The sequence below is a fragment of the Phalacrocorax carbo genome, chromosome 8, assembly GCF_963921805.1.
Source record: "Phalacrocorax carbo chromosome 8, bPhaCar2.1, whole genome shotgun sequence".
In the NCBI taxonomy this organism is placed as follows: Eukaryota; Metazoa; Chordata; class Aves; order Suliformes; family Phalacrocoracidae; genus Phalacrocorax; species Phalacrocorax carbo.
In genome coordinates, this window is record NC_087520.1 from 14,887,920 (window position 1) to 14,910,390 (window position 22,471).

General features: G+C 49.9%; 1 protein-coding gene and 1 long non-coding RNA gene across 6 annotated transcripts in view; one reads left to right on the forward strand and one right to left on the reverse strand.

Moving 5' to 3' along the window:
• CTNNA1 (catenin alpha 1) overlaps window positions 1–2,223 on the reverse strand; it is a 119,743-nt gene extending 117,520 nt beyond the window's left edge. Inside the window, exon 1 of one of the 3 annotated variants that reach the window (XM_064458886.1) lies at window positions 2,066–2,223. The gene's annotated coding sequence lies outside the window, so the exon portion shown is untranslated. Of the gene's footprint in view, window positions 1–1,998; window positions 2,021–2,044 lie in introns of those variants that run through there. The other 2 variants (XM_064458888.1, XM_064458887.1) reach the window with 2 other exon arrangements.
• LOC135314727 (uncharacterized) lies at window positions 1,225–22,192 on the forward strand. Of its 3 annotated transcripts, none has more exons than XR_010374190.1 (5): window positions 1,225–1,358; window positions 3,348–3,445; window positions 4,313–4,380; window positions 20,851–20,985; window positions 22,036–22,192. It is a non-coding gene; the product is annotated as an uncharacterized LOC135314727 (long non-coding RNA). The 3 variants fall into 3 exon arrangements; XR_010374192.1 differs by having other exon boundaries at window positions 20,854–20,985; XR_010374191.1 differs by lacking the exons at window positions 20,851–20,985; window positions 22,036–22,192 and adding an exon at window positions 10,908–11,213.
• The last annotated feature ends 279 nt before the right edge of the window (window positions 22,193–22,471 follow it).

The following is a 22,471-nucleotide window of genomic DNA, read 5'->3' on the forward strand; positions in this document are numbered from 1 at the left end:
CCTGTAAGAACACAAATTACTTTTCTATTACATCTTTCAGCTAACTTTATCAGACCAATGGAAGCTCTACAAAGAAGCTACACATTAACGTCTGCCATTACATTTGTCAGCACAGAAATGCTGATGTTTCACAAAGCTTGAAAATTTATTGTGAGGTAAATATTTACATTGGTATCTTAAATCACCTGTTTGCGCACAGGATTTCTAATCTCTGCCCACTGTGCTCCCCCCGCCACGCTGCGTAAACTTTTAATCTCTGGTGCAGAGGCCTATTATTAAAGCTGGGTGAAAAAAACCCGAAGACTGAAGGCACATTGTTTATTATGGAAAAGGTATGGGCAAAGCCTTTTTTAAACAAAGCCTAATAAGCCTTTGTCCGTTTCTCCTGAGGAAAATCAAAAAACATTTCCTTGATGTTTTAACAACTGCTTCTCTGTAAATAAAAACAGCTAGTGACTCAAAAGTTTCAGTTCAGCAGGGAGAAACATATCCTACTAAATACTTAATGTGGCCTTAGCACACCATGACAGACCAAAGTGTACCTAGAAGACCGCACGTATGGTAAAGTAAGCTGGGCTTCCACCTCCATTTAAACACAAACCTGCCTACAAACTAACCCAGGAGCTGAAAAAAACTTAAACCAAACCACAGCCTTTAGCTAGGTTTGAAAGTACTCGAAGCCTGGTGCATCCAGCAGGACTGAGGATGTGCATTAGCACAAGAGTGCAGCTAACAGAGCCCCTCCCATCTCCCCCACTCACAGTGCAGGAAAAACGCAGGAAACGAGTAACTCAAGCACCAAGAATACCTTTCACACAACCCCCATCTCAGGAAAAAAAAAAAAAAGACAAAGGGAAATTAAAAAAAAAGGGCGGGTGGCCAGCAAAATGCTCCCAGACTAGTTCAATACAGATAACCCAGACATGCCTCGAGTCATAACTCCGAGAGCTGGAACGAGAACACGGTCACAGAGGCTCCTAGCCCAGCCTGGGCCAGCTAGCGAGCAATCGATCACCCTCGCAAGACGACACCCATCGCCGCCTGGGCAGGGCAGGCAGGCCAAGGGCAGACAGGCGTGCCTTAACCACATCCAATTCTTCAGAGTGCGCCACACACTTCCCTGCCAGCTTTCAGTCTGAAAGATTTCACGTGGTTTGAACTAGTGTGAGTAATGACTAAAAGCCAGCTGATACACACTTACCAGCGACCCCATGACCACAGGGACAAGGGTTGTGCGTGCATAGACAGGAGGCGGAGAGTTGGTATGCTCTCCTTACTGTTTGGCTGTAAAAAGTAGTGCAAAACTTCTTGCCCGGGAAGGAGAAGCGCTCGCCTTACTACACATCAGCAGATTAGAGGTGGGTGCCAGAAACGTGGCAGAGCTAAGCTAAGGAGAGGAGGGTGTTCCCAGGGAAGAGAGGCCGTTTCATGTACCGAAATAGAAACACCGGCGCGGCCGAGGGGGAAGATGCTCACTTCAGCTGCGTCGCCAAGGGACGCTCAGGGGGCCGAAGGGAGCAGGAGGCGCACAGCAGGGCCAAGCCCGGCCCGGTGTCACTACCCAGGCAGGCGGCCCAGCCCTGCCCGGCCCCGGCCACCCTGCCCGGCCCACCGCCGGAGAACGGCGCCGGGGCGGCCCCGCCGGGCTCTGCCCGGCTGAGCGGGGAGGAGCCTCTCCCCGCTGCCACCGAAACTTCTCCAGGAACCAGGCTCGCCCGGCGCTCTTCCTCCGGAAAATAACGCTCACCGACCCAAAACGCAGCCGGCTCCTGCCCGCCCCGAGCCGGCCTCCTCCCCACCCCACACCGGCCGGGCCCAACGCGGCCTCCCAGCGCGGCCCGCCTGGGCCCGGGCCCAGGCCCACGCCCCGCGGGCGGCGGCGGCGCGGCCCGCTCCGGTCCCCTCCCCTGGCGCCGCGCCCCGCTCCGCTCCCCCCGCCGCAGCCTCCCGCCGCCCCTCGCAGAGTCCCGAGGGCCGGCGGGGCCCAGCCCGCCTCACCGCGCAAAACTTTCCAAGTGAGAGTAGCGGGGCGGCGTGGCCGTACCCGAGGGCGCCACAACTTTACCGGGAGCAGGAGGGTCTCGCCTCGCCGCCGCCTCTCACTCCGCTCCGGCCCTCGCCCGCTTTGTCTCCTCGCCCGCTCCCTCCCGAGGCCGCTCCCGTCCCGCTGAGGAAATCGGCTCTTCCGGGCGCCCGGCCTGGCCTCGCCTCCCCGCCCCGGCCCGGCCCGGCCGCTCTTCCCGGCACCGCCCGCCGCGCCGCCCCCGCGCCCTTCCCGGCACCGCCCGCCGGCAGGTGAGGCGGGCGGGAGCCCCGCCGCAGGAGCTCCTCCCGCCGCAAGGCAGGTTCCCCCTGAAACGCACCCCGCCAGCTGAGGGCCTGGAAGCCGGGACGGATGTCAGTTTTTTGAGGTAGAATCCCAAACTTTTAGGTCAAAACCTGGCCTTGTCTTCCCGACGTAGCGCAGCACACGGAAGGTCTGTAGAGATCTGGGAGGTGGTGGATACCGGATTTTTAGGGAGATGGCAGAAAAATCACAGCTTGGTTCCTCTTGGGTTGTGTAAATTGGTGTTTTGATAATTAGTTTTGAAAAACTAATTATCTTAACCTTCCTGAGAGCTGTCGCTTTTAAGAAAAGTCTTGTTTGCACGCAAATGTCTCTAATAACAAGAATTCAGGGGAGAAGAAACCCCAGAGGCACAAGCAGGGCCACCAGAGCCCCTCAGTGAGAGGGAGGTTTGGGGGATCCAACCTCCATCCAGAGGGGTAGGTTTGCAGAGCAGGGGAGAGCCATCTTCAAGTGGTAATTTGTTTCAAAAGTTTCTTTGAAAAGTCTCAGTGAGCCTCATGTGTGAGAGGGACTGGTTTTATTCTATGACAAATTACTCTGGGATTTTTCATGGTCTGTTTTGAAGAAGTTTTTAATACAAATGTCTCTACAGAATTTACACTTGTACTGGGTTGTAAAAACAATTTAATAAATTGAATAGGTTTCATGACTCATTTGCCAGCACTTCTGAGATACCTGAATCTACTGACTCCATCCTTTGATATTAGGTAAAATATAGAGAGATTGGGCAACCTACCAGGGAAGTAGGTTCATTCGAGGTACGTAATTTAGCTGAGGGAGACGGGCAGCCTGTGCCGACTCCTGAGGGTGCTGGCTCCCAGGTCAGTGTCACGGTGGAGACACACCATGGTTCAGGACTGTGACTTTCCTCCAGGTCATGGTTCAATGGCATTAGCAGGGCAGCATTTCCTATTTTTGCCATACTCCTAAAACCCTTTCCCACAGGAAGACAGACGGTGGCCTGCAGCGATTTAGATTGCATTTTTACTTCCTGCAGGTTTAATCCAAGAAGGGGATCCAAGATAAGGAAATAGACGGAGTGCCGTTGTTTTACAGTCCAGAAAGAAAATAGGGATCAAGAGACCAACCTTGTCGGTGAGCAAAGTTAATCAAAAGAAAGTGAGATCTGTAATTATGATACTGACTGAGGTACACATTATTAAAATAATTTAGGCTCTTCAGTGCCTTAACAAACAGGCTCTCCTCTGGAAACCCAGAGCAAACAGATTTGTTAAGCTCTGTATATTTCCTGCTTGTACAAAACTATTAATATTTTGGTGTCAGTTGCACCAGGGATTCAAACTACTCATTTCTGATCTGTAGCATACTCTCAGTAAAATTGAGTTTACACTTCAATAGCTTGCTTTCTTTCATTACTCCTTTTAATATCATGTCTTGGCCTCCTGTGGTGGTTTCCACATTCAGTGGTTCTGCACGTCTCACATCCTTTCAGGACAAAATGTCAGATTTAAAAAAAAAAAATCCCTTTTAAAACTACAAACTCAAAGGTAGAAGGCCTGGAGTTGTGGAGAATCACACATTCTGCACCGCACTGCTGAAAGCGAAGGAAAAAGTAGGAGATCAGCTGGCAGCCCTGTTGGTTTGTGCAGCAAGTTAAAAACAAAAACTAAAATTATGTAAAAATAGAGCCAGCTAGGTTGAGATTGGACTTTGTCTCTTAATTAACAGCTCTGTCTGGAACAGGGTGGCAGGGTCTGTCAACGAGACTAAAATGCAGGGTATTGTTCAGAAAGGCACCCAGGAACAATAGCTAACGCTTCCTATCCAGTAAATGTCATTAAGACAGCATCAGGCTGTGCCAGCAGCTTGAAATGTAATCCATTTTCTGAAATGAGTTAGAAGTTTTCTGCTTGACCCTAAAACTCCCTTTTAACAGTGACTGTGGTTTTGTAATCCCATTTTCCTGTTTTTTTAAGTGTTTCTCTCGCCCCTTTTCGCTAGGTGAAAACCAAACATAAGCCAGGGGAGAGGATGGGCAAGGAGGACAGGCTGCTGCAGCGATACTGCAGGTAGGTCAAATGCATAAAATAAGCAAACGCTTTCAGTCTCACCTCAGTTGGAGCAATCGGAGGTGTAACACGTAAGAGCAGAACGTGGTTGGCGACTGCGCGTTCCTGGCAGCGTATCCACATTACTCAGATGTGTGCACAAGGGCAAACCCTGACTAGTGCCACCTGAAGACACCTGTGTGAGCATAGTCACAGCAGGAAAGCTGCCCTTTCGCTGTTAAATCCTGGGGTAGGTTTGTGTGCCAAAGGGGTCTTGTTTATGCAGCACCTGGTGTAACTACACTGTCTGCTAGTCCCATCATACACGGGGTCTAAATTATATGCTTCAGCTGGAACATTCTATTTCTGTGACATTGCTGAAATGAAGCAGTTGCTCCTTGTGTACATTCATGCCTGTTTCAAAATTTGTGTTTTTTAAAAAGAGCAGTTCGGTTTTATTTGTGAGAAGTGAGTGTTGAAAGAGAAGTGAGGGGTGCAAAGACAGGACTGCTGGGGTGGGAGATGGTAATGGGAGAATAAAGAGGGAATGAGAGAGGGAAGGAAATAAAAGGAATGAGGGAAAGTGGAAAAGATGTAGGCCAGTGTAATAACAGACGGAAGTCGCTGCAGGAGAGGCTGAATGGGCAGTCATCAGCCAATAGAAAGAGGAAAAGCTAAAAATACAATAAAAGAATCTCAGTGCCCAAATACCAGAGGGTTGAGGCTATCTGCAAGCTGATGTCATGCCATGAAGCAAGGACAGCCCCAGGGCAGCTGCGCTGTGCCACCAGCTGCTCTGACTACAGAGGAGCAGTTACAAGGTGCAGTCTTGTCACCTCTGCTTGTCTCTGCAGAGGTGCCCATCCCTGGTCTGCCAGCAAGGGGGCCAGGAGTCGTGTAGGGACCTCGCAAGCTGGGTGAGCTTCACTTACCCCAAAACGTAGCATCCTCTGAGGACTGGTGGTTCTGATGAAATCAGCAATGTAGCAAAGTTACAAAATTGAGGGTCTGGCACAATCATTGTCTCATGTATGCTGTGGCATCAAGTCCAGTTCCCATGCAGCTGGGAGGCATCATTCTGAAGAGGACTTCAGGGCTCGATACATAAAGAAGTACGATTGTCTCCCAAGATCCAGTTAGGAATCAACATCTGCACAGCCAGGAAGCAAATCCTGATGTCCCGGGCCATGCATGCCTCAGGACTGGGTTAGCAGGGTGGAAACGCACATAGGTGTTGCTTTTGGTAGGTGGTGCTTTTGGTGGGACTGCAGCTACGGCACCCAAGCTCTGTGTTGCAGAGGAATAACTAAAACACCCACCTCAATTAAACAAACCTCAGTCAGGAGGAGAATGGATTTACTAGTACAGCTGCATCTATGCTGGGGATCCTTCTGGCACTGCTGGCTGCCCGACGATCAGACCTGGCTGCCCTGATCAGCACTGTAATGCCTCTGAGGATGGCACAGGCTGTGCCAGCCAGAGCTACAGCCACGGGTGCTCATTGCTCCAGGGCTTATGACGGCTTTGTTCACCGTCACTGCCCACCCTCTCCCAGAAAATCTACTAGAAACGTGCCGTGCCCCGGTTTATACTCAGGAAGCCACTGGATCCTAACTGAAACACTGCCTCTTCCTCCGTCACCAAGTTCTCCTGGAGCCTTTGGAAAGGGAAACCCAGAAGCCATCCGTAACACCAGCGTGACCATGAGCACAGGGGCTGTCAGCACCGAGCAGCATCCCCCAACGCACACACACTACAGGGCGGGCATCCTGAAAAAAAACCAGGCAGAAACCATAACGAGGGGAAATGCTGTCCCAAAAGGCTCAGCATGAACTGATTTCACTGGTTGCTGCTTTGCCAACTAGAGAACAGCCTAGCTGGAGTAGTTTGCATTCACCTCCGGTTCACACAGCCTTTGTGTAATAAACTGTCATAGCCTCAGAGAAGGGAACATTCAAAAAAGCACCCTGAGGCAATGCATAGCAGAAGCTTGAGAATCCTACTGCATGAGTCACTGACCTCCACACACTGCATCTATTTCAGCCTTTAATTAATAAGGTTTTACATTTCTATGGCACTTTCCATCTGGAAAGATCCTAAAATGCTGTGAAGACTAGGGGCATACAGCACCATTGAAATGTGGTTCCCGAAGAGGTGGGCCTGTGCAGGGAAGGAAAGCTTAGCCAAGGGCATTGGGGGAAAAAATTGTTAATTTTAAATAGATCCTCTGTTACATCACTGAGTATTTCATATCCATGGAGAATAGACAATAAGGCTTTAGTTTCTAAGGCACTGCTTGAATAAACAGGCATCGTAGATTGCTTTCTTTATCCAGGGGATACAATGCAAAACAAATACTGGGTGATTTTAATTCAGGGTGTTAAAGGACCACAACGTAAGCTACATATTTATACCATCATTGGATCAAGGTTTTCCTCCCTCCTGACGAGTAAGTTATTCCCAAATGCTAGACACAAAGCAGAAACCAGTGGAGGAAACAAATCCCATGTTGACACTACCTGACCCTACGCTTGGAGCACCAAAGTCCCTTTCCAGCTCCCTGGAAGCTCAGCAGTGTCTAGGAGGCTTCAGCAAGGTAAAAGCTGGCCCCAAGCACCAGGCAATTGAGAAAACAATGTGGAAACAGTCCTCCTGTTCCACAGCTGACATGACCCCTGAGGGGAGCTAGGGCTTTGCTAAACTGGCACAAACCCCTTTGTTTCTATTTCAAAGATTAAACTAGTTGAATTGCGCCGCCCAGCTGACTTCCCTTGGAAGAGACTTAGTTCTGCCAATGAGCAGGGCCTGGCTTGTGCTAAACCGAGGGCAGCTGAAACGACTGTCAGCCTCAGCTGGCATCCCTCTTACTAAGTACTTGGCCAAAATGGGCTGGGAGCACTTGGCTGCACTGAGTTTTCAAAGGAATGTCAAAATTCTCTTTTTCTTTGTGCAATTCTGGCCTATTTTTATCTGTCACTTCCTGGAAGAGATACATGGGCATTGCCATGGCTGGTCATAAACTTTCATTGCTTCCCGAGGAGAAATTGCAGGCAAATTACAGACTAGCATGCACTGGTTTTATGTCTCTCCTGCTTGGGGTATGTCAGCACTACTGCATTCCCTTCTACCCCCAACACATTCCTCCCTGCCGCCGTCCTCTCTGTGCTTACTGACAGACATCGACAGTGTGCCTCCATAATTAACACATCTAGCACCACATTCAGCATGACTCCTCAGTGCTGTGTCAACAGGATGCTAAAGAAGTGCACATCCCATGTGTGCAGAGTGGGATCACTCCCAACTTCCATCTCCAGCCAAGCATCTCTCTTGGCCACGCTCCACCTGCCACGTTAACCCAGGGTGAGGGCAGGGCTGTCTGCGTACATTAAGTCTGTGGTTGCACCGTATCTGATATTCCCTTCCCTGTGTGCTCCTGCTAACTTGTATAGGCTGTGCAAAGCTCCACATCCCTCCTCCAGGCACACAAAGAGGTGGTGTCCTCACCTCTCACGCTGCAGGCTGGTGTGGAGGAGCACCCTCAATCTTTCATGTTTCAGCATTTCCAAGGGGAAGGTATTACTAGCAGATATTGATTGTCCCTCTCCCATGAAGAGAGAAATACATGAGTGTTTTTTATACTGTTGTAGTAGCAGGGAAACAGAGGCAGGGGAGGTTAGTGCTCATATCCCCATTCCCAGCCCTGAGTCCAAGACCAGGGCCGTGCTGCCTGCACTGTACCAAAAGGCCCCGAGGCTTGAAATCCCACAACTATGTGGTTTTTTAGGCATTGAAACTTCATCCAAAGGGAGAAATCCTGTCATTGAGGTGAAGCGCATTGCTACTGAAATGTGATCAAAGAGAGAGTTATCAACTTAAGTGTGCTCAGGAGTTTCTGTTCCAGACAAGAGAATTATCAACGAGAAACCAATCTTATAAGGTAGCTGCTATTGACAGGGAAATAAAAGGAATACAGTTCTTACCAGACAGACCTAAGTTGCTCCAAATTGCTGTCAGCTTGAAATATCTTGCTGGTAATTTGTTTTCAAATTCTTTCTCCCTAAATTTGATTTGTTGCTGTACAGTGGATGATCTATTCTGCACAGCATCTTAAAGAGCATTCCCGTTGTCCTCTCACTGATTGTTTGTGAGCTATCACTTCTGGGAATTGGCAGCATTTATTATAGAAAGGGACATCATCACTTGAAAAGCAGATTTTGTCTGAGGATGCAGTATCTGCTGCCGTTACAAATAGCAGCTAAGATTACTGGGAAGAAAGTCATCAGCGAAAAATCACATTTCGTCCCCATCTTTGAGCTTATCTGCATGGGCAAGCAGCCAGGCAGCGTGTCTGTACCCCAGGGTGGGGGAAGAATGGGGCAGCATTTTCTAACAAGACTTGAATAAATTCTTCTACCAGGATCCTTCTAACCAGGAGAAAAATTAGTAGGGTTTCCCACCTCCTGTGGTATTGTAGCAAGAGAATGAGCATCACACCCAGCAATTTTTTCTGCTGATCTCTGGTTTTTCTTGTGTGAGGGTGGATGCTGACTTATGAAGCATCCTGCTGTGCTCAGTGATGTCACCTATGTGGTATGTCTGGGGCTTTCCCATGCCTCTGAATGATCACTCCCAGCTCTTCAGAAACTTGGTCACTGCAGAAGATATGTTTCTGCACACTTGCACAGAGGTAGAAGTGCGAAGCTCAAGTCTCCCTTATTTGTCTGGATCCATCCAGCCTGTGTGCAGTTGCCAATGAGAAGAGCAGTATCCTTGCCCTGGCTTTCTCATTCAAGAACATACATGTTTCTTCTCCTATCCTTGCCCTGCTTATCTCAACTCACTTTGTCCAATAGTTTAAGCAAATTCAGAGAAATTCTAGTTATGGAATGAGGAGCTACCTCAGGTTAGTTACATGGCTTTAAAGTGTGGGCAGAATGGATGGACTTGCCTGAGTCTGGCTCACAGGTCATGAGGTGCCAAAGGGCTGTCTGTGCAGCTTCCCAGAAAATAAAGGGTCTCACCCATCTAGTGTGTATAGCTGTGTTAGATTAGGAAAAAAAAAAAAAAAAAGGAGATAATATATAAAAATACTTGATTATTTCTGGATCTTTCCAGGAAAGTATTGGCAACTTCCACATATTTCTGCTCACCAGCTTGTTGGTGGTACCTGTAGGTGGAATTGCTGTGGAGAAGGCACCGCAGGCGTGATGTCAGGCACTTCACATCACCCTAAGAGCTTGCGCTGCGCTTTGGACAGGTCTTGATGCCATCCAGAACATGGAGAGAACCGGAGAGTTGGCAGCTGGTGGAAGGATCACACTCTATCCACATAGGTGCTAGAAAACTAATAATTGCTGCAAATGATGGAGGGCAGCAGAAAACACAGTGCTAATTCAGCTGGCTGTAATTTTGCCACACAGTTTACCCTGACATCACATCAGGGAAAGCTCCACTTAATCAATTGTAACATCACTGAAATTGTTGAATTAAGAAAAAAGAGAAGAAACATAAACCTCCCACTATTGTTATTTTCAGAAAGCAACAGCAAGAAGAGCCAGTTAAAAGGCGTTGAGGCTCCGAGCTGTTATTCCTCCCTGGAAATCAGCCACATAAGACACAGAAACACCCTGAACCATTGGGGAGGTCTGCTCCATGCCCATGCCAGGGGACATGGGCCTGTTCCCATGGGCAGGTCCCCACAAAGGGCTACCTCACTGCCCTGCCTTCAGCTGCCCTTGGCATTTGCTTTGCCCTGCTGTGGGATGCCCCAGGCAGATGGCTTGATGCTGTGTCCTGTCTGGATCAGCAAATCTCCCAGGTGCCGCTGCCAGGGCTTGGGACACTGCTGTATCCCCAGACACAAGTATCACAGCGGGGCTGCTCAGGAGCCAGCAATTTTTCCTTTTCGCAGGAGCAGGCTGAGCCTTTCTGAGGTGACCGAATGCAGGTGTCAGCTGGGCAGGAGCAGCACAAATCAATCTCTCACTGCTTAAAAATATACCTGTATATCAGATCCCAACCCTTTCCACTAGAGTCTTGTGGCAGAAATGGAGTTTTAAAAAGCTCAATTATTTATAGCTGAAATGCTGGGGAAAAAACCAACCTCATTTGTCCTGCTAGAGCAGAGCATGCCGGTCCCCATCACCCACTGTTTGCACAGTGTGCGAGAGTAATGAGATCGGGACAGGGTAATGAGGAACAATGAGGAAGGAGTAGTGCCCAAAAGCAGGGTGGAAGCACGCCAAAGCAGGGCTAGTTCACCCAGGGACATGGTCAAACCCAAATTACCACAACCCCGAGGTGTGCCAACTGTTCCTTTCATGTCTGGGTGTTAATTATCACCAATTAGGTGGGGTGGGTGGTTCCTTAAGTACAGGCTTCTTCTGGCAGATCAGGGAGAAAGGACAGGTTTTGTAGACCCAGAGATGTTGTGTCAGAGGTATGCTTTGGAGATTTAAGAGCTTTTAGGAGGGAACCTGTGTGAGTTCTTCCAGAGGAGGAGTGTCTCCCTAAACTTGCCTTTTTTTTTTCCTCCCATGTTTTGGAAGAGCTGCCACTGGCCAAGGGCCCAGCATAGGAAGCGGGCATCACAGGTCTCTGCCTGGTGAAGGAAGGGACCATCATCCAAGGTGACGCATAATGTGAGGAATAACAAGAAGAGATGAAAGGGGAGCAAAGATGAGAGGCCAGAGGATGGAAAGACAGCAAGCATTACATGATTGCTAGACAAGGGATAGAAGAATTTTGTGTGGCTTCTGAACATAAATTAACTATTATGGTTGTGCAGAGTCTCTCTTCTTTAGTGAATTCCCCACTGTTTTTGCCTAGTGCTCGTGGGCAGGCAGTGGCATGGAGAGAACAATCTGGAGGGATGGTTTGAAGCAAGGTGAAGTACCTTCACTTGCCTAATTTAGGCCAGAAGAAGAGAACCTCCAACTGGGGTCCCCCTCTTCCTGTTTCCTCCCGAGGAACAGACTCTGTCCTCACCACCCTGACAAACATGGACATTGGGAGCAGTCTGAAATCCTGGCGTCTTTTGCTTGGCTGGTTTGTGGTGCATCACCCTGAACAGTGGTTACAGACATCAAGGATGATGAGGAAAATGCCTGTAACCATGGCAATCCTCTGCAGCTGTATCCTTCCCTGCTGCAGCTCTAGGGCCAGCAAACATGAGGGCCACCCCTTGCCCTGCAGCAAGTGGGGACTGGTCCTGCCACCTGCATTTTCCAGGAAAAAAGGTGCAATCCAAAGGGAACATTCACCCCAGATGACTTAGAGGTGGTCCCAGGGGTTAAGGACAGCCATACTATAACAGAACCTGCCCAGTGCAAATGCCAGCAAGAAGCTCTTTTGGTCCAGTTCTGAGACAAATATTGCTCTGTCCTTGGGTAACGTTGCCCTGCTCCAGCTCCACAGGATCCATCCTTCTTTCACAGCATGACGCTTGGGCGCTCAGGAGATTTTTGGGCCACGTCTTCCAGTGAAACCAATAGGGTTACAGCATTTGGCAGCTGAGAAACTGGTAGTTTAGCTTTCCATTAGGATAAAGCTGTTTAATTCCTTCCCACCTCATCACTGCCTTCCAGCACAGCTCTGTTAACAAGGTCTGCATGCAGAACATTAGGGATTCTGAGACAGGTGATTAAATACAGTTCTGCTTAAATTCAGTCCCGAGAAGGATGGATGTGGAACTGCCCTGATGTAAATTAAGCAGTAAAGTGGGAGAAAGTAGAAATCATGGTGGGGAAGTGGTTCTGTTTTGTTAGCATTCTAATGCCTAATTATCCCAGTGCCTCTGTCCACTTAAGGTGCTATTGCAATGCAATTTTGATAAACCTGTGCAGACTCTGGTCTCGGCTTACCACAGCTGTGCTGCAATCCTCTGCTGCCCCAGCTCCACTGCCACTTGGCCAAAGCCTAGCACAAACGCTCACACAAGGGCTGGCAATGCAATCAGGAGGGGAGAAAAAGGGCAAAACATGACTTTTTGTTAAACTGGTGCCATTTTCTTGTGCTAACACTTGGTTTAAAAATCCCCTCCATACCACATGTTGACCTCCAACACCTTCTCTAAACCACTGTAGCTGTATCAGCTTAGGAGTTGCCACTGGGCATGGATGCAGCCCTGGGGGATAGTGCAACAGGTACCTTGCGGTGCAGAGCAGCAGCACGTGTTTTTAGGGCAGGCAGAGCCCTGCAGTATCTCCTTACATTTGCAGAAACCATCCAAAACCCTGTGCAAGTCTAAAAGTAGGAAAGTTGGGAAGAGCAATTGAAAACCCCTTCCAGTGAGAGGATTTCAAATCCATAGCTCTCAAGGGGCTCATTAATGGTGGCCAGCACCATCATCCCCTTCTTACAGATGGGGAAACGAAGGAAATTATTTGCCCTGTGTAACCCAGGAGAACTGGGATTGCAGCAAATTCCCAGATTAGGGAAATCTCAGCCCTTAGGCCATAAATGAGTTGTCAGATGTCAGCATCAAAGGCTATAAAATCTGAGCCCTGCTGCCCAGCTGGCCTGTGCAGTTGGGGATGTCTTAATGCTGGCATGTCTGAGATGCAGTCAGGACTGCCCAGCCCCATGCCCTCTGCTAGAAGCTTTGGTTTCCTTCCAAGAGACCAGGGTACTAGCTTCCCATGAACATCACTAAAATTGTTGAGAGCAGATAACTCCAAACCATCCATCTGCTTGCAAATCTCCACTGACCAATAGCCACAAGAGCCTGTACAAACTGAGCTCCCTCTATTCAGGGGCAGCAGTGTGGTGCCCACTTAAAACACCTGAGTTTGTGCTCTTCTAAACCTCATGTCCAGATGAAATGGCCCCTCATGCTGATCAGAAATAGGCTGATTCTTGATTGCACAGTTTCTGGGGTTCAAATCCACATTTTCTCCCCGACTGCCTGGCACCAGGGCATTTTATCCACGCCCTGGCTTTTGCTGCCAGCTGTAACACAGGTATAAGGGACTATTGAGTTGCCTGGGAGCAGCTTGGAGCAGCCTGCTTGTAAACTCGATATGACTTGAGGTTTGCTCAGAGTTCATGCTTCAGGCTGCAGTTTGATGGAGTGAGCCAGTCCCAAGTGCTTCTGATGGATATAAAAAGGATATGCAATCAGATGTGCACTTAAGCAAGTATATTACCAAGTTAAATGACTTCAGTTTTACTAAGCTAATTAAAAATGGAACAAAGCAATGATCAGATTAAGGTCATAATTAATAACTCTATAGGTTCAAATTATCCAGTCACCAAATAAATACCACATATAATCAGAGGAAGCCATGTATGGCAGAGGGAATTTGTGTCTTGCTCATAGGTCTTTGGGAGGCAAGAGCTACCTTTTGAGCAGTGACCTCAGCTCACCGAGACCTGTGTTACCCTTGCTGTCAAGGAGTTCCTCTTCCTAAGGCTTGAGTATCTATGTGAGCCCAAGTTGCTACTTTAAAGGCAATCAAGTGGACTCAGGATGAGTGAGAGCCCCTCAATCCCCACCTCCCAGGTAGTGAGAGCAAGAGCCATCACCCACCGGCAGAGATCTGTCCCTCTTCTCTTTCCATGCAGCCATTTCTCCTTTTGGCCATATTAATGCTTTGAAAATTTCTTAAAATATCCCAATTTGTGGGATGGTGGTTGTTTTTTGGGGGGTTTTAATACCAAGAAAGAATCAGGCTATTAAATATGGGCTTCTAAAGTGTTCCAGTAGCTTTAAACCTAAACTATAAAAGTTGATTGCTTCTTTAGGAGCCTGAAGTTAATGAAAAGTTTCCTAGGCCAGTGGTGGGACCCTACTACACCACGCACAGCTGGGATCCGGCAGAGTTGCTTGCCCAGACCAGTAGAACATCCTTAAAACAGCACTCAAATAAGGCACCTTGCCATAGGCAAGGACAGGATGATGATTCTCACAGGACTTTAATCACTTCTGGGCTGTACCAAAACAATCACCAGCAGCTTCAGCTGCATGGTGGAGCCAGGGTGTAGTTCCCAGCTGCCTGCATGCCTACGGCCGCCACAGCACCTGGGGGGAGGCCAGCGTGGTTTGGCTGCAGGCAGCTCAGCTTCAGGCTGGGCTTACCTTGAACTCAGCAAGGCAGGGACCCCTGCGCAGCCCCCAGCAGCTTTCATGGCACCTTGGCTGGCTTCTGCTGCCTCTCACTCCATTTTCTGCTATAAAGCTATTTCTCAGGTTCTGCTTTGATGCAGAAGAGCAGGAAACATGGTTGTCACTCAGCTTGCAAGGGAGGATTTTGGCAGAGCTTTCGGGGAAGCTGCTGTGGCGGGCGGATAAGCCCAAGGGATGTTTAATGTAAGGAGGGGAACTTGCCTGGGTGGGCTCTGAAAGACAGACCCTTTGGGGGTGAAAACCTTCCTCTTCCACTCAAGCAACCAAACCATCAGACTGTGAGCAAAAGGAGGACCTGTTCCAAGTACTGCCAAATTCGGACCTCACAGCCTTATGATCCCTGGAAGCCAAAACCCATCAGTGGGCTCAGAAGGGATGAGACAAATTCAGGGAAGCTTCATTAATGCTCATGAGAACAGGGCTCCAATGCAGCCCCAGCTCTAAAAACCTTCCCCCTCAGTTACAGGTGATAGCGACCCTCAGTTGCTCACTCAGCCTCCCCAGTGACTGCCACACTGCAGGGGGCTTTGGTCTGACACCACATCCTTTACATCAGAATTGCATCCAAATTTAGATAAAAGGAACATAAAATCCTGCATAAAACCTCAAGGTTTTTGTGACTGCCTCTGCGAGGCTGGTGGGCTGGCATGGAGCAGAAGGCATAAGTGCCTGCCCTGGCCCTGGGATTCTCCGATTTCTCCTCCCGGCAGATAGAGAACAGACACAACCATGGATGCACACCCAGAAGAGCCCTCTGCACCAGCCTGGCAGGGCTCTCCCCTGGACTTTTTCTTTAATGATTTTTAAATTTTATATTATTAACAAAAAAAAAAAAAAGATAAATCTGTTGCAAAACTAGCATTTAGCTGCTTGCACTGATGGAGGGACAGGCATAGGGTAGGGATGCACAAGAAGGCCTGGCAGGCAGCAGGACCCTCTCTATTGGGTTCTGCAGTTGCAGAGCTCAGCTCCACACTGATATCCATTGCCAACATGCAGGGAGCCATCCTGGCTCAGGGGACCACATCCTCTCCTCCCGCAAACAGGCTTTCTGCCTTTGGGAAGATACTCCTAAGCTATCCCCAACTCAGCTATGCAATGGCCCAAGCAGTACGATAAGCCACAAATCAATGCCATGAAAAGCCACAACAGTCAGGTCTCCAGGCAAAAAGACCCAGAAACCCATGTCACCAAGCATCTTGGCTCACACAAACCCGCAACCCCCTGAACGGCCCCAATCCTGTCACCCCTGGCCCTGCTGAGCAGCCGAGGCATGGCTGCCTTGCCTGCGCAGGAGCTGCTTTGCTGGCAGACTCGCCTGGCAATGGCCAGGAGATGATCTATTTTTTTCTCCAGGCCAGCCCTTTTCTGCTGGGTTTCCTTCTAGCTCACCAGCCTGGAGGGAAGACAGCACTGATATGCTCACAGCAGCTTTGCAGCATCCTCAGGCTTCTTAATTAAAGCAGACATAAACACCTTTGACACAGGTTGTGAGGTTTCTGTCCTGTTACTGAAGCACCAAACAAACAGGCTTCAAAAGGAGAGATAATAGCTCAACTGGAGCCCCGGAGCCAGCGCTTCCTGATATACTCGCCTTGCATGCACAGCCACAGCCCCTGCAAACCCCATAGGCTCTTTCAGCTCCCCTTGCACCTATCCTATCCTATCCTATCCCATCCACCTCCCACCAGCCCACTGCCACATCACACTGGGCTGTGCAGGGTACAGAGACCTCACAGCACCCCAACACAGAGGGAAGACAGGCAGGAGCATGGCTACATCCATCCTGCACTATCATCTCCCTTGGCTCCGCACAGTTTTGCTGGCTGCAGGCAGAGTACTAGGGTCAGGCAAGCAAAGCACGTGCTCTCCTTGCCTGTGAGCATAAATCACCCCCTCTGTGTCTTTGCTATGGGCTGGGTGCTCTCTCTCTAAGCCATTTGTAGGTAAGCACATGCAGAGGGCTTCTCACCATAGCCACCAGCTGGGGACAATGACCAGCTCTGCCATCCCTTCCACCTCAGCAAGGGGCAGCTGATTTTGGTCCCTTAAAATGTGATGTGGTGAACATCAGCTGAGGACAAGCAGCACGTGGGGATAACCCCTACCTGCTGTTGGGCAGCTGCTCAAAAAGATGCATTATCTGGATTTTATCTCACCATGGGCAGACCAGCAGCTCCTGGCTGGGGCTAGGGAGGTCTCTGTGCTTCCGACAGAGATGTATTTTTTCCAGCTGGCAGAATCTATCCCTGGAGCTGAATCCGGCCGCCCGTCCTTTGCTGCACCTCCGGACTGTGGCCAGGCTCCAGCAGCCAGCCGGGGATGCTCCAAAAAGACTGGCGAGGAGCCATGTTTCCCTGTGTGGCTGAGGCCAGGGGCCGATCTGCCTGGCAAAGCTTGGAGATTATAATCTCCATGCAAAAAGCAATTTATTTTGACAAATTAAAAAAAGGAAGCAATATGATTAGAGGCAACAAAGCTTTTGTGGGAGCACAACAGTAGAAAAATACCCATCCCTTGTCCCGGCTTCAGCAACCAAGGGAGCAAATAAGCTTAACTGCTTTTGTAAATTAAACGTACAGGTGATTTGCTCATGGCATGTGTGAGTTTTGCCCTTTAGTATTGAATGGAAGTTCCTCTTTCTGCTGTTCAGGGCAGATGTTTAATAGATGCACCTCAGGCACAGGCCTGGAAGAAACACCTCATTCAAGGCTCAGACCCAGGCAGGCTGAAAAATCCTGCCAGGAGCAGTCTGCAGAGCTGGCAGCAGCCAGCCCAACCCTCCCCTACCCTTTCCCATTCCTGAGATGGGGAAATCTCACCTTAAAAACATAAAGAACTGCAGGCTGCTTAGTCTGCAGAGTTATTGCTCTTTTAAGAGCTTGGGGCATAGTCAGTACACTGGGACCCCTCAGCGGTGGCAGTGTCCTCCCCCTGCTGTGACCGTCCATCCTGCTGGGCAATGGCTGGGAAATGCCAGCATGCCAACATGCCAACCAACTTCCTAAAATTTAGTTCAATTTAAGTACATTTTATTTAAAAAAAAACCCCAAACAATTCCCTTCCCAATACACTGTTTGAAAATTAGCAATGATTTAAATCCCCCAGCTGCTGTACAAAGGTAGGCAGAGATTATTTTATTGCTGCCGGTGCCTGCATATCCCCCACCTGCATACCCTCACATATACTGGGGCCAAAGCAGCTCAGAGCAATCATGGCTTCTTTCTGATACCTCCATTTCTTCCTGAATTGCACCAAGACCCCCAAGCAGATGCTTTCAAAGTGCCAGAGCAGTCCTGCCTCCTGCCTGAAAGCTGTGCCGCTCCCTGGATGTGACCTCCTGTCCTCCCACACCACTTTTGGGCACACCACAAAATCCCTCCGGCATTTACCGAAGTAGAAACATCCAACTCCACAAAACCATCCTGCTAGAGTGTATCTCCAGCTTTAAACATGGCTGGAGCTTTTTGCAAAGAGACCAGTGTCAGGTTTGTACTATATTTACACTCAGTGATTTTAAGACCCTCCTTCTGGTTGCTATCCAAGTGGCTGAGCTCCTATGTCCCTCTACCAGCTGATGCCAAGCCCCTGGGGTACCCAGCTGCAGGAGGCAGAGGGGGCTGCCTGACATCTCCCCTAACCCCACTCTGCTCCTCCTCATTAGTCATCTGAAATGCCCTGGGTGCTGGGTCTCTGAGCTGGGATTTGCAGTATTTGCATTCTAAATCCTCAGGATCGGGCCAAGTTAATGTTTTAAGAGGGTTGTTGGAGTGATCTGTTAATGTGTATGGGGTGTATTTGTCCTCTTGTTGCTCAGAGCCTGGAGCAGCTGTAAAGAGGAGCCAAGAGCAGGAGGGTTTGCCAATTACATGATCCTATTGTTAATTATCTTAATTATGATGGATACACTGCTAGGTGACATCTCCACCCGAGGCCTATGCTGCAGCATGCAGCTCCTGAAACCCCAGGACTTGTCCAGACCCTTTCTGGGGCTTCCAGGCAATGGGGGACAAGCCCCGAACAGTGCAGGGAAAACCCCATTGCCCAAAGGTCTCCCCAAAGCAAGAGGGAAAGAGGTGGGAGATGGGGGTTCTGGAGGTGCCCAGAGATGAGCGCAGGGATGCATCCAGCACTCCCTTGGGAAGGTGTCCACAACATCCCTGTGCTCAGGGTTTCTGCAGGGCATTTATGGGGAAATTTGAAATGTCCCTTCTGGTTCTCCTCTACCCCCAGCCCTGGGGCAGCTCTGGCTGGTTCAATCCCTTCCCAGACGGTTTCATAGCCTGAAGTCACTGTTTACAAAATGCAAATGTTTTACTGTTAGCTAATCCGGCTTGTTTGCAAAAGCCCCGAAGGCTCATTTTAATAGCAAGTAAATGATTCTTAACAATATAAATCAGACCCAGCTGAGGCTGGGGGTGTTTGTGATATCTTGCACTGTAACCAGGAGTCAAGAAATGAATTAGTCTCAAATTGAAAAGGGGAAGGTTTCCATCTGAAATTGGGCAAATACGAGACTTCATCAAGGAAAGATAATCACTTTGCAGGATAATAATGAGGCTTCAGCTTATCAGTTTTGCATGGAGAATCCTTAATACGCCTGTAGCGGATTTCACTGCCGTGAACAGTGCAAGAGACAACTCAATAAGAGAGCTAATGGAGAGAGAAGAGCCGCAGCAGCTCGCGGCCCCAGCTCTTCCCTGGCCCAGAGTCTCAAATGCACCTGGCTTTGGAGAAGAAAGTCAAGAAAATGAAAACAAATTATATGGATTACAAAGCGTCTGACTAGGGCGGAAGGCCCTGATGTGGTGGGTCTCCACCTTGCTCTGCCAGCACATCCTGTGTCTTAGTGCAGGGGGTAAAGGTGTCCATCCCCAAACGGGGTTCCTGCCTTGCTTTTCACCACCCTACCCAGGGTCCCAACCAGCCTGGCTGGGATCAGCAGGAGTTTTTCACTTGGTTGTAATGCCAGCTGGATTATCCCCAGAGAATAAAAACCTGACCGCAGGTGTGCAAAGGGATGGGGAGATGAAATGGCCCAGGTTTGGTGTGTTCAGGGTGCTGCTCCTCATTCTATTCCTCTCGTCCAGGGAGGGGTCCTCAAGCACAAGGGGTGGATTCAGAAACACAGGCGCTCAGCATCCCCTTCCCTCCCCTTTGCAAGTGAGGAAGCCTCAGCCAGGGCATAACAGGGCTGTTTGGGAAGCAGCTGGCACAGCTGCCGTTGTGGACTGTCCCCAAGGGGAGTGGCAGTCCCCAAAGTTGTCCTCGCCCAGGGGCTCAGCAGGAAACAGTGGCCATCAGGAACCAGGGCTGGCTCCAGTGCCTGCACAGCCCCTGCTCCAGACCTGCCTTCAATCTGGAAACTCACTTGTAATTACTTTATAGTCCTGCTGGTTTCCAATGAAATTAGGCAAAAGCTTAGCTTTGAGCCAGGGACTTTGTTTTCTCAGGAGAAAAATGGAAAAGAAAAAGGGGAACCTGGAACATGTGATTTGGTTTAGCATTCAAGGAGACTTTTTTTTCCCAAACTCAGGCTGAAAATGACTCAGTATTTTCCTCCCCAAATTGCTCCCATTGTTTGCATTAATTTCCACTTGCTGATGCCCGAAGCATCGCTCAGGGAGATGCTGACCCTTTGCATGGCTGCAAGTGTTCCCTTAGAGCAGAAAAAGCCATGTATGCACCAAGCCAGCTCCCTGCCAGGCCTGGGGGCAGCTTCTCCTGCCCCCGTGGGAACACAACCACCCCACGACCAGGGTTGGGTCCTGCGGCTGCTTGAGCTGGCCAGGCTGGGGGCAGAAGAGAACCAGAAGGGACATTTCACATTTCCCCATAAATCCCCCTGCATCACCCCTGAGCACAGGGATGCTGTAGACACCTTCCCAGGGGGGTGCTGGGTGCATCCCCAGGCTCAGCACTGGGGAGCCCCAGCACCCCCATCTCCCACCTCTTTTTCTCCTGCTCTGGGGAGCCCTTTGGGTGATGGGGGCCTCCCCATCAGCTCAGGGCTCATCTCCCGTTGCCTGGGAGCTCTGAAAAGGGTCCAGTTGAATCTCCATGCGCAGCCCCAGGGATGGGGGACCTAGGACCCACTGCAATGTCTGGCAGTGGGTATGGAGGAGCAAGAGTGAAGGGGTGATGCTGGCACTCACAGTGCCAGGCTTGGGGAGAGGCAGGGACCCTACCTGCCTGCTGCAGAGGGGTCCCGGGCAAGGGTCCCATAGGGAGACCAGCCACAGCCCAGAGGTGCCTGGGGAGTGCAAATGGGGCTTTGATGAAGCTTTCAACAACGCTGTGGCTGTGATGTATAATGGAGGGAGGGTTGTGGAGCTGAGCTTAGTGCAGCATCGACTCATCCGCAGCAGATGAAGCGTCCAGACCAAGCACCATATCTGCGTAAATCCTCCATCCATCTGTGCAGCGCAGGACGAGCTGCCTGACCAGGGGATACTGCTGGGATCAGGGCCACATCGGGAGCACTGAGCAGCCCCTGCATGGTGAGTTCCCCATGTGCCAGGAGGGTGACAGCACCAGCATAGGTCCAGAGGACAGGTTACGCTTGTCCTGGCTGGGCCAGCTCCAATATCATCAGCATCACCAGGAGACCCGGGCGGGCAAGGGCATGGGGCACCCATCCTACCATGGCCACACAAGAGGATGTGAGCAGGCGTTGGAACCAGCCAGACACTGAGGGGTGCTGCAACAGGAGATTTTTCACAGCAGAACCGCTGGACCTGTTGGCCAAAGGGCTCATACATCACACTTGGTTTGCGCAAATGGTACCTGGTAACTTGTGTGCAATTAAAAGCGGGCTGTAATTGCCCTGATGGTAATATCTCAGGCTGTCAGGAGGATAAAACTGGGCTGGCCGGCACAGAGAACCCAGCACTGAGCCAGGCGGTGGGTTTTCAGCCACCAGGGACATGCCAGCTCATCATGCTGCGCTCTGACCTCCCCTGCTCAGAGCCCAGAACACAAATGCACTCCCCATGGAGCATCTCCCCTGGCCATGATGGGGTCCCAGCCCCTCCAGGCAGGGGTGCTGGCCCAGGGCAGCCATCTGGGGAGTGGGTGCAGCTGCTGCTGAGTGAAGCTGTGGGTTCATTACCAACCTTTTCAAAACCCATGCTTAAAAATATCTCCCACTCTCATGGGCTGGCTCAGCTGCGTGGCTGGTCTTCATCTCCCTCTCGGGATATAAATAGACGGCGCTGAAAAGCAATGCTGGCCCAGCGCTTTTCACGCTGCTGCACAAGAGGGGACAGTAGCACAAGCCCTGATGGGTGGCCAGGGACGTTGGCTGAGCAGCCCAGCAGTGTCCCACCAAGTTGGGCTGTAGCTCTGGGTGTCCGGATGGAAGCCGCTTCCAGCAAAGATTTCAAAGCAAAATGCAATTAGGGGAACAGCCAGGAACAGAGATAGTGTGGTTCTGGGATGAAGGCTGAGCTTCTGAACAAGCTTGGCTTTCCTCTCACAAGGTTTCACAGGCTTTTGGGGGAAATTTTATGATAAATTTTGTGACAAAATTACAAATTTGCCATTTGCAGAAGGGAGTATTCCTGCATTATGGTCCTTAGTGGCAGTGGAGGAAGATGCTCCCACACCATGTGTCCTCCAGAAACCCCTGATGTCATGGCAGGACAATGTACCCAGGAGGAAAGAAAATAGATGCTGAAACAAAATAAAAATTATTTTTCCTTTTTTATCTTCTGTCAAGAGCCTGGTATTTAATAATGGAGAGTCAAATGCTCAGATATGCCTTTATTTAAACAAAAGGTGTAAATATCTTTGCTTAATCCTGTGCAGCTATCAGACTAAATGCAGGGCAAAAGATTTTAATACATTTTCTGAAAAAGGATGCTCTCATTCTCTAGTGCAGCTGCAACTTCCTCTCTCCAGGAAGCTCCTCAACTGCTTCATCATGGTCCCCCCTGACCCTGACTAACCCCTCTGTCCCACCAGGAATTCGTCATTAGTCTCCAC